Raw genomic sequence first — 8,877 nt, 5'->3', positions numbered from 1 at the left:
GAGCTTGGTGGAGCTGGCTGTTATATGAATATCAGAACCAGCAGTCTTCAAAGTAGATCCGTTTCCTAATGACAGAGGATAGAAGGCGACTGTGAATTGTGTCAGCCAAAAGACAAGACAATCCTAAATGTGTATATACTGAATAATTGAGCTGTAAAACACCTGAAGACAAAACTGCCCGAGTTGAAAATAGAGAAATTCACAATTATGGGTGAAGAGCTGATCCTTTTGGTCCTTTTTCTTTCATTCCCTCCTATCTCTCTCCTCTTACACACAATGCAGTGAACTGAAAGCACATTTTTTGTTTTACATTTCCTGCTCATTCACCTGCAGGACCTTTGTACAGTGGCTCACATCTGTTATCCTAGCCACTCAGGAGGCTGAGATGTGAGGATCATGGTTCAAAGCCAGCCGAGGCAGGAAAGTCCATGAGACGCTGATCTCCAGTGAACCACAAGGAAACCAGAGATGACACTGTGGCTCAAAGTGGTAGAGCCCTAGCTTTGAGCCTGGAGCAAAATGACCCATTTAAAGCATTGTTGCATAGCATAGATTTTGCATATCCCACATCTGCCCACTAAATAACTTGCCATCTTTCTCTTCTAGGATTTTTAACCTCTTGGTGGTGCAAAGACACATGTTAAGAAGATCAATAGAAGTCTTGGACCAGCCCTTTCCATCCCACACAGGTAGGGCTGTCTTCATTCTACCACTGAACTGCAATGCCATGTGCCTTCATCTCGTAATCAAGTGGCAGCATTCTGAACTTGCTTTTGAGTCCTGCATGAGTTAGTAGGGTGCTAAGCTTCGGAGAGGTCGATCCTTAGATGCTTAGTTGGTGTTTCCTTTAGCCCTGGCTAAGGAATTTAGATGTGTGTGTGTGTGTGTGTGTGTGTGTGTGTGTGTGTGTGCTCCAGTCCCAGGACTCGAACTCAGGATCTGAGCACTGGTCTTGTTGTTCAAGGCCAACACTCTACGGCTTGAGCCACAGTGCCACTTGGAACTATTTTTTTTGGTGTTGAGTCTCACGGACTCTCATGGCTCAGCTGATTTTTGAACCTCGATCCTCCGATCTCAGCCTCCTGAGCTGTTAGGATTACAGGTGTGAGCCAGCAGCTCCTGCCTTATCTTCCCTCCTTACTTTTCTGTGTCATGCTGGGAATGGTAGGTGTCTGCCATGAGATAACACACTCACAGGAGCCCCCAATTAATCTTGGTCCAGAAAATCCAAAACATATCTTGTCAGTGTTTGTGTGTGTGGGGAAATCCAGTCAAAGGGTGGAGAGCTAGACACATGAAGGGAGAAAGAATATATGAAAATATAATATTATATATAATACAATTCTATTTTATATATTTATCTTTTACACATTCTTTTGTGATAGATCCTAAATAATATTATAATATATCATATGATATGTAAATTACATTATTTGATGTAAATATGTGAAAATGGAATTATGAAAATAAACACAAAGATGGATGGGGGATTGGGAGAGATGGGGAGAAGAATGGAAGAGTGACATTGGTTATAAACTGATATGTTGAATAGAAAACCCTTTGTATAACTACTTAAAGACAATTTAAATGTTTTGTTAAACATCCCCAATTTTATATTTTATCTGTGTTTATTTGTTCATTTGAAATAGGGAAGGAAAGGGGAAAAGCAAGATGATTGGAAGGGGAGGGGGAAAGGAAAGTGGGAGAAAAACATGGGAAGGGGTATCAATGTTCAAGAAGTAATGTACCCACTACCTGATGATTGTACATCACCCCGAGAATAAAATGCAATTAAATAATTAAACTAAAAAAGCCAAAATTTCAGCCAGGACCCCATAGTTTATGCCTATAATCCCAGCTTCTCAGGAGATTGAGATCTGAAGATTGTGATTCTAAACCAGTCCGGGGAACAAAGTCCAGAAGACTCTTATTTTCAATGACCACCAATTAGATTGGGCTATAGCTGACACACTCAACTTAATTATTTACGTTGTCAAAGGCTCTATTTAAGCACAAGATCAGATTCTGGGGTCCTCTAGGAAACACTTGCACATCAGAGCCATTGGCTGGGATACCATTCAATCTATAATGCACCCATAAGATTTTAGGAGTCTCTGTGACTTCGCAATAAGCTCAAGGTCACAGTGACCTTGCAATGTCTACACAGAGACTTTGAGCTATGGCTATCTGGACTATACAGTCATCTCACACCACTGTCTCATGGGAATGTGCGTACCAAGAAAAATATCTATTTTGTTTTCTTTTTGTAGATTCTTAATCAGATTGTCTGGGTCATACATCCACCCGGCCCTTGTTGTGACATTTTGTCATCGCACAGAGAATCACAAACCCTTTGTGTTTATGGACTGGTTAGGTTCAAACTCTTCTCCCATCACTCTAACAGGATGAATGTGAGACTCTGCTCGAGCTAGAAATTACGCAGGATTCTGCTCGGCCCTAGGGGCTCAAGCCTGTCCTCCTAGCTACTCAGGAGGCTGAGATCTGAGGATCACAGTTCAAGGCCAATCTGAGCAGGAAAATCCATGAAACTCTCATCTACAATGAACCACTAGAAAACTAGAAGTGGTGCTGTGGATCAAGTGGTGGAGCACCAATCTGTACTAAAGAGTTCAAGAACAGCGTCCAGGCCCTGAGTTCAAACCCTATGACCCCGAGAAACAAATAATCAAAGAAGAAAGAAAGAAAGGACCAAAGAAAGGATTCCATGGATGTATGGATTGAAATAATTCCAAGTGGTATTAGATTGAATTAGTATTTATTATTCCTACAGTCTTGATTTGTATTGGGGGGTGGTTCTTGACCCTCTCATGTTGTAATATGCTGTGTGTATATGTGTGTGTGTGTGTGTGTGTGTGTGTGTGTGTGTGTGTGTGTGTATATCTTCTTAATCTAGGGCATACTTGATGTGTGATAAAAACAACATATCTGAAGTGAACCATGAGAGAGAGATTTTTTTTTTGCTGTAAATTGTCAGTAGGAATTTGCTGGATAATAATGATAATATTCCTAGAAAAAAGGATATAATATGTCCAATTCAGTAGGGGTTATATTTAGGAGAATTATTAGATTGTTGTAAACATTTTCCTTTAAAAAAACAGTTTTTTAGTGTATGCTTGGCGGGAGAGAGGAATTATAAGTGTTTAGGTCTGTGAATGTAATTTCAGTCTTATAATACTTGTTACTGCTTTTCTCAAGATGCTAAAAATTTGATTATTCCTCTCAGTTAGAGCCTGGAGTATATGCCCACAGAAATGCCCATTATAGGATTTTTCTCTTACAAAATCTCCAATAATCACAAAGAAATCATTGTCCTGAGAAATATTTAAGAAAAAAAAATACTCGGATGAAACGGCACAGGATGTTTATTTAGCTAATTATGGAATGGGATCAAAACATGATTTCAAGACAAAAATACTGTGGAACATAGAAATCAATCTGGCACAGGTATGTGGGTTATTATTTTTGTTGTTGCTTATTGTTATTTTGCCAATTGTGGGGCTGGAACTCAAGGCCTGGGCTCTGTCCTTGAGGTTTCATGTTCCAGACTGGTGCTCTACCACTTTGAGCCACAGCCCCACTTCCAGTTTTCTGGTGGTTTGTTGGAGAGTCTTGTGAAATTTCCTAACTGGGCTGGCTTCGAACCATGGATCCTCAGATCTCAGCTTCCTGAGTGGCTGAGTTTACAGGCGTGACCCAATAGGGCCCAAGTGATTTAGAAATATACTCCTACACTTAGGACAAAATTTATTGTAAGACATGATGAAGAATGGCAATAGAAGCTATTTAGTACACACCACTACATGTATTGAATTGTTTGAGTGCACTAATGCACTCAATGTGACTTGGTGTGTGTAAGTCCATTCCAAAATATACACCCAAGTACTAAATCTCCTAGGTTACACTTCTCAGAATACACACTTTATCAAAGAAGAGAAAAATACATTAAGAGAGCAGGATATCTGTGAAGTAAATAAAACACCAAATGTAGAATAGCAGAGAAAAAGACCTGTGAAACAAGTGGGGTGTCATAAGCGGAAGATGGGTGCCAGAGATCTTATTGGCAAAAACAAAAGGTTTTCCAGTGGGGAAGGAATATGTTTGGAATTTTAATTTCAGCCAAAAAAAAAAAAAAAAGCAAATTTTGTTTGCAGCAATCTGATTGGCTGGGAAGATTAGAAGTTGCAAATTTCTGGAACTAAGGAATCTGGTAAGGAGCCAATCAGAGTAAGAAGCAGATATAAAGCAGATATAAACCTTAACCAAATAAATGGAATTGGAACTCACAAGGGTCACAAAGCAGTATTTTGGGAGAGATTCTTAAAAAAAAAATCTGTTCCCATAACCAAGGTTTATATAAAGTTTGCCAAAGCTCAAGTTCTGAACTTCATTGTGAGTGCTTTTCTTTAAAAGTTTTTTCTTTTCTTTCCAGTCCTGGGTCTTGAACTCAGGGCCTGAGCACTGTCCTTTGGCTTTTTCAAGGCTAGAAAACTCTACCGCTCGAGCCACAGCATCACTTCCAGCTTTCTCTGTGTATGTGGTACTGAGGAATCGAACCCACGACTTTGTGCATGCTAGGCAAGCACTCTACCACTAGGCCACAATCCCAGCTTTTACAATTTTACTTATTGTCCTGATAAAAAGGATATACAGAGATATGAAAGGTCCATAAGTCAGGTCATGAGGACATTTCTTTTTGTTCCCTTTCCCTCACTCTCTCCCCATTTTTCTCTCCCATCGCCACCCACAAGTTTTAGAGTTAAATTTTCTACATCGTATCTAGTGAAAACCTTGCCTTTTTTTGGTTCACTCTCTGTTCCTCCATTTCTGTGCCCCCCCCCACCATCCCAAAGAGAGATAAATGAACAAACAGAACAACAAAAAAAAAGAGAGGAAAAAAAAAACAAAAAAGAAAAACACAAATCTCTTGTTTCCATGAGTGCTTTTCTGGATTGTGCTTTCATTAGTGTTGAGTGACATTTGGCACGCGCGTGTGCACCCCCCCCACACACACAATTGTGTGCATCTGATTTTGCCTTTGGTTTTCCTTTGCCCCCAAATTGTAAAGAGCTGACACATGCAGGTACAACGTGAAGGTAACATACTAAAAGAGGGTTGTACCTCTAAAGTTAAAGGGTCTAGACTTATCACAGTTGAACCTTTCTGCATGGAAGAGCCATTGAAAGGGAAGAAAGAAAGAAAGGATCTTTATTATAATGAATCGCATTTTACTAAGTATTTTATTTATTTATTTACTTACTTACTTTTATGCTAGTCCTGGGGCTTGAACTCAATACCTAGGTGCTTTCCATTAGCTTTTTGTTCAAGGCTGGTTGAGCAAAGGCTATTTGAGTCATACTCACTCTTTTGGTTGGGTTTATTCAAGATGAGAGTCTTGGGAACTTTCTTATCTGAGCTGGCTTTGAACTGCAAGCCTCAAATCTCAGCCTCCTGAGCCATCAATGGCTACCTTTATTGTATGTGTGAATGTGTGTTATGTTGAGAATGGCAGAAATGGGTTTGCAGTCTTAGCATAGGCTATTATCTTAAGATGTTCCATGATGAATTCCCAAATCACTTTTCATATAAATCATATGACTTAATACTGCCCCCAAGTAATGGAGAAATAAATTCGTGTTCATGCATTGAAAATGACCCCTTAATTTTTTTCAAACTAAATAGTTGAGCAGAAAACTGGTAACCCCCTTTTCATCTTAGGCTGAAGGGAGATAAAGACAATTCATTATCTTAAGTTCTCTGTAAGAACTGATATTCAGAGGGCAGTAACTGTGGCCTTTTCCTGGTACTGATTTAAGAATTGGAGATGTTGTAACTCCTTTATGTAAGTAGTTATCTTCTCTATTATAAATGCATACTTGCAATATATCATAATATGTACACATACATAGTGTCCAAACTACAAACGAGTACCCCAAAAACGATTCACTGGATGCAGTTTTAATGAACTGCATTAGGGTAAATTAATTGCACAGAAAGATTTCACTGTGACTTTTCCATACATGTATAGAATACGCTCTGATCAAATTCATCTCCTTTGTTATATGTTTCAGATGATAAGAGATGTCTGTCAGATTTCTCAGTATTCTAAAATGGGCTGCTATTGCATTTTTTTTCTGGCAAAGAACTGTTTATTTTCACTGTAATTTATTTTTATTTTTATTTTTATCATTTTTTTGTTTGTTGGTCCTGGAGTTTGAACCCAGGGTCTGGGTGCTATCTCTGTGTCTCTTTGTGCTCAAGGCTGGTGTGCTATCACTAAGCCACGGCTCCATTTCTGGCTTTTTAGAACTCGCTTATTGGAGATCAGAGTCTCACAGACTTTTTTCCCCCAGATTGGCTTCCAATTGCGATCCTCAGATCTCAACCTCCTGAGTGGTTACTAAGATAGGCATGAGCCACCAGTGCCTGGCTGTAAATGTTTATGTAATTATGTATGTATGTATGTATGTATGTATGTATGTATGTATGTATGTATGTAGGTATGTATGTATGCATGCATGTATGTAACTATGTATGCAATTATGTATGTATGTATGCATGTATGTATGTAACTATGTATGCAATTATGTATATATGTATGTAATTATGTATGCATGTAATTATGTATGCATGCATGTAATTATGCATGCATGCATGCATGTATGTAATTATGTATGTGCAATTATGTATGTATGTAATTATGTGTGTATGTATGTGTGTATGCATGTAATTATGTATGTATGTATGTATGTAATTATGTATGTGTGTATGTGTGTGTAATTATGTATGTGTGTGTATGTGTGTATGTATGTATGTATGTATGTAATTATGTATGTATGTAATTATGTATGCATGTATGTGTGCAATTATGTGTGTGTATGTAATTATGTATGTACATATGTAATTATGTAATTATGTGTGTGTGTGTATGTATGTGTGTATGTATTTTTGCCAATCCTTGGGCTTGAACTCAGGACCTGAGCACTGTCCTTGGGCTTTCTCAAGGCTAGAGCTCTACCACTTGAGCCTCAGCACCACTTCCAGCTTTTTCTACGTATATAGTACTGAGGAATTGAACCCAGGTCTTTGTGCATGCTAGGCAAGCACTCTGCCACTTGGCCATCTTCTCTGGCTACATTTTTATTTTAAAAAATTGTATTCCTAACATATGTTGAGATCTGGTCCTCATATAGCCTAGATATGCAATAAAAAGGATACGCATTGAATATTCAGATGCCATCAAATTATGGGCCTCTTTTAGCGGGTGAAGCACTTGGTGTATGTTTATCATTCATTATGGTAAGGCTTGAGCAGTTTCATAACAAAGTGACCATCATTCAATGGGGCTGATACTTATGGAGATGTGAAATAAACTGTGTGAATTATGAGTAAGAATAATGTCCTTTCAGGATCTTGAGGTGATAAAAAGTATTCATGGCATAAAGCATCTTTCTTACGGGTGAGAATGTATCCACGTATTTTATTGGGGACTTACGTATATAAATAATACCTCTTTTATTCATAGTTTTCTGCTTTGACTTATCAGAGAGAGGAAATGAGGATGGAGGCAGGGAAAAATGGGGAGATAGGAAGGCAGGGAGAATGAGAGAATGGAAGGAAGAAAGGAAGGGAAGGAGGGAGGGAAGAAAGAATGGAGGACGGCAGTAGAACTGGAGGAAGGAAATAAAAAAGAAAGGGAGGAAAGAAATGAGGACGGGCAAGGAAGGAGGGAGGGAAGGAATGGACAGAAAAAAGAACAGAAGGAAGCATAAAAGGAAGGAATGAGGAGGGAGGAAAAGAGGCAGGGAAGGAGCATGGAAGGACAGAAAGAAAAGAAGACAGGGAATATAAGGATGTAAGAAGAAAGGAAAAGAAGGGAGGAAGGATGGGAAACAATCAATCCTTAGGACAAGCCTGAGGACTTTTCCATCATACTGGCTAGTAAGAAACACTCTAAAGCAATATTTCAATTCTGAAAAGTGACCCGGACATAATTATTTAATGTCACCTTTAGGAAAGTGGTGAAGTATCTTGGAGGCTAGATATGGTAGCTCATGCCTAGAATCCCAGCCCTTGTGAGGCTGAGAGAGTATCTTACATGCAGAACCTGCCTAAGGGACATCACAAGACCCTGTCACAAAACTACCAACAAACAAACAAGCAAGCAAACACCTCAGCAACAGCAAAAGAGAATTTCCACATTCACTCACCTTTCAGATAGCTTCCATCAGAACTGATGTAACGGTATTCTTCCATGGGTTTATTACAGAAATGCTGGTCCTCCACGTACATTTTATTTCTATTTTTTAAAATATTTTTATTATCCTTAAGTAATTACACAAAGGAGTTGCCATTCACTGACACAGATTATGAATACAGTGATTGTGAATCCCCTTTTAATCACCTTACAATTTTAACTACGCTTATTGGCAGAGCAATCTTTAAAATATTCCAAGGATCCAAGCCCAACACCTTTCTTTGGTGAACCCATTTTACATTTTAACACATTAGCAGTTGTCATACAAAAAGGAAGGAAAAAATGAATAACCTCTAGCCAGACATGTAGCTCTTGCCTGCAATCTTATTTACTCAAGATGCTGAAATCTAAGGATCATGTTTCGAAGCCAGCCCAGGCACCCAAATCCAAGAGGCTTTTTCATCCCAAATTATCCAGCAAAAAGCTGGAAGTGGAAATATGGCTCCAGTGGTAAAGAAGAAAAGCCTTGAGAAGAAAAGCCACATGAGAGCAAGAGGTACCAAGTTCAAACCCCAATACTGACACAAAATCAAAACCAAACACTATATCCTAGCCACACCTTTGCCTCCATACCTTTGCATGGCACCTAGGTATTAGATTTA

General features: G+C 38.8%; 1 protein-coding gene across 1 annotated transcript in view; it reads left to right on the top strand.

Annotated features, from left to right (window-relative positions):
• The first annotated feature begins 609 nt into the window (after window positions 1-609).
• Sox5 (SRY-box transcription factor 5) overlaps window positions 610-8,877 on the top strand; it is a 732,928-nt gene continuing 724,660 nt past the window's right edge. The window contains exon 1 of the mRNA XM_090324494.1: window positions 610-689. The gene's annotated coding sequence lies outside the window, so the exon portion shown is untranslated. The remainder of the gene's footprint in view (window positions 690-8,877) is intronic.

This window comes from Megascapheus bottae, chromosome 35, assembly GCF_031878675.1.
Source record: "Megascapheus bottae isolate mThoBot1 chromosome 35, mThoBot2.hap1, whole genome shotgun sequence".
Taxonomy (NCBI): Eukaryota; Metazoa; Chordata; class Mammalia; order Rodentia; family Geomyidae; genus Megascapheus; species Megascapheus bottae.
Note: the sequence above shows the minus strand (reverse complement) of the source record. Positions and strands in the feature narration are given on the sequence as shown.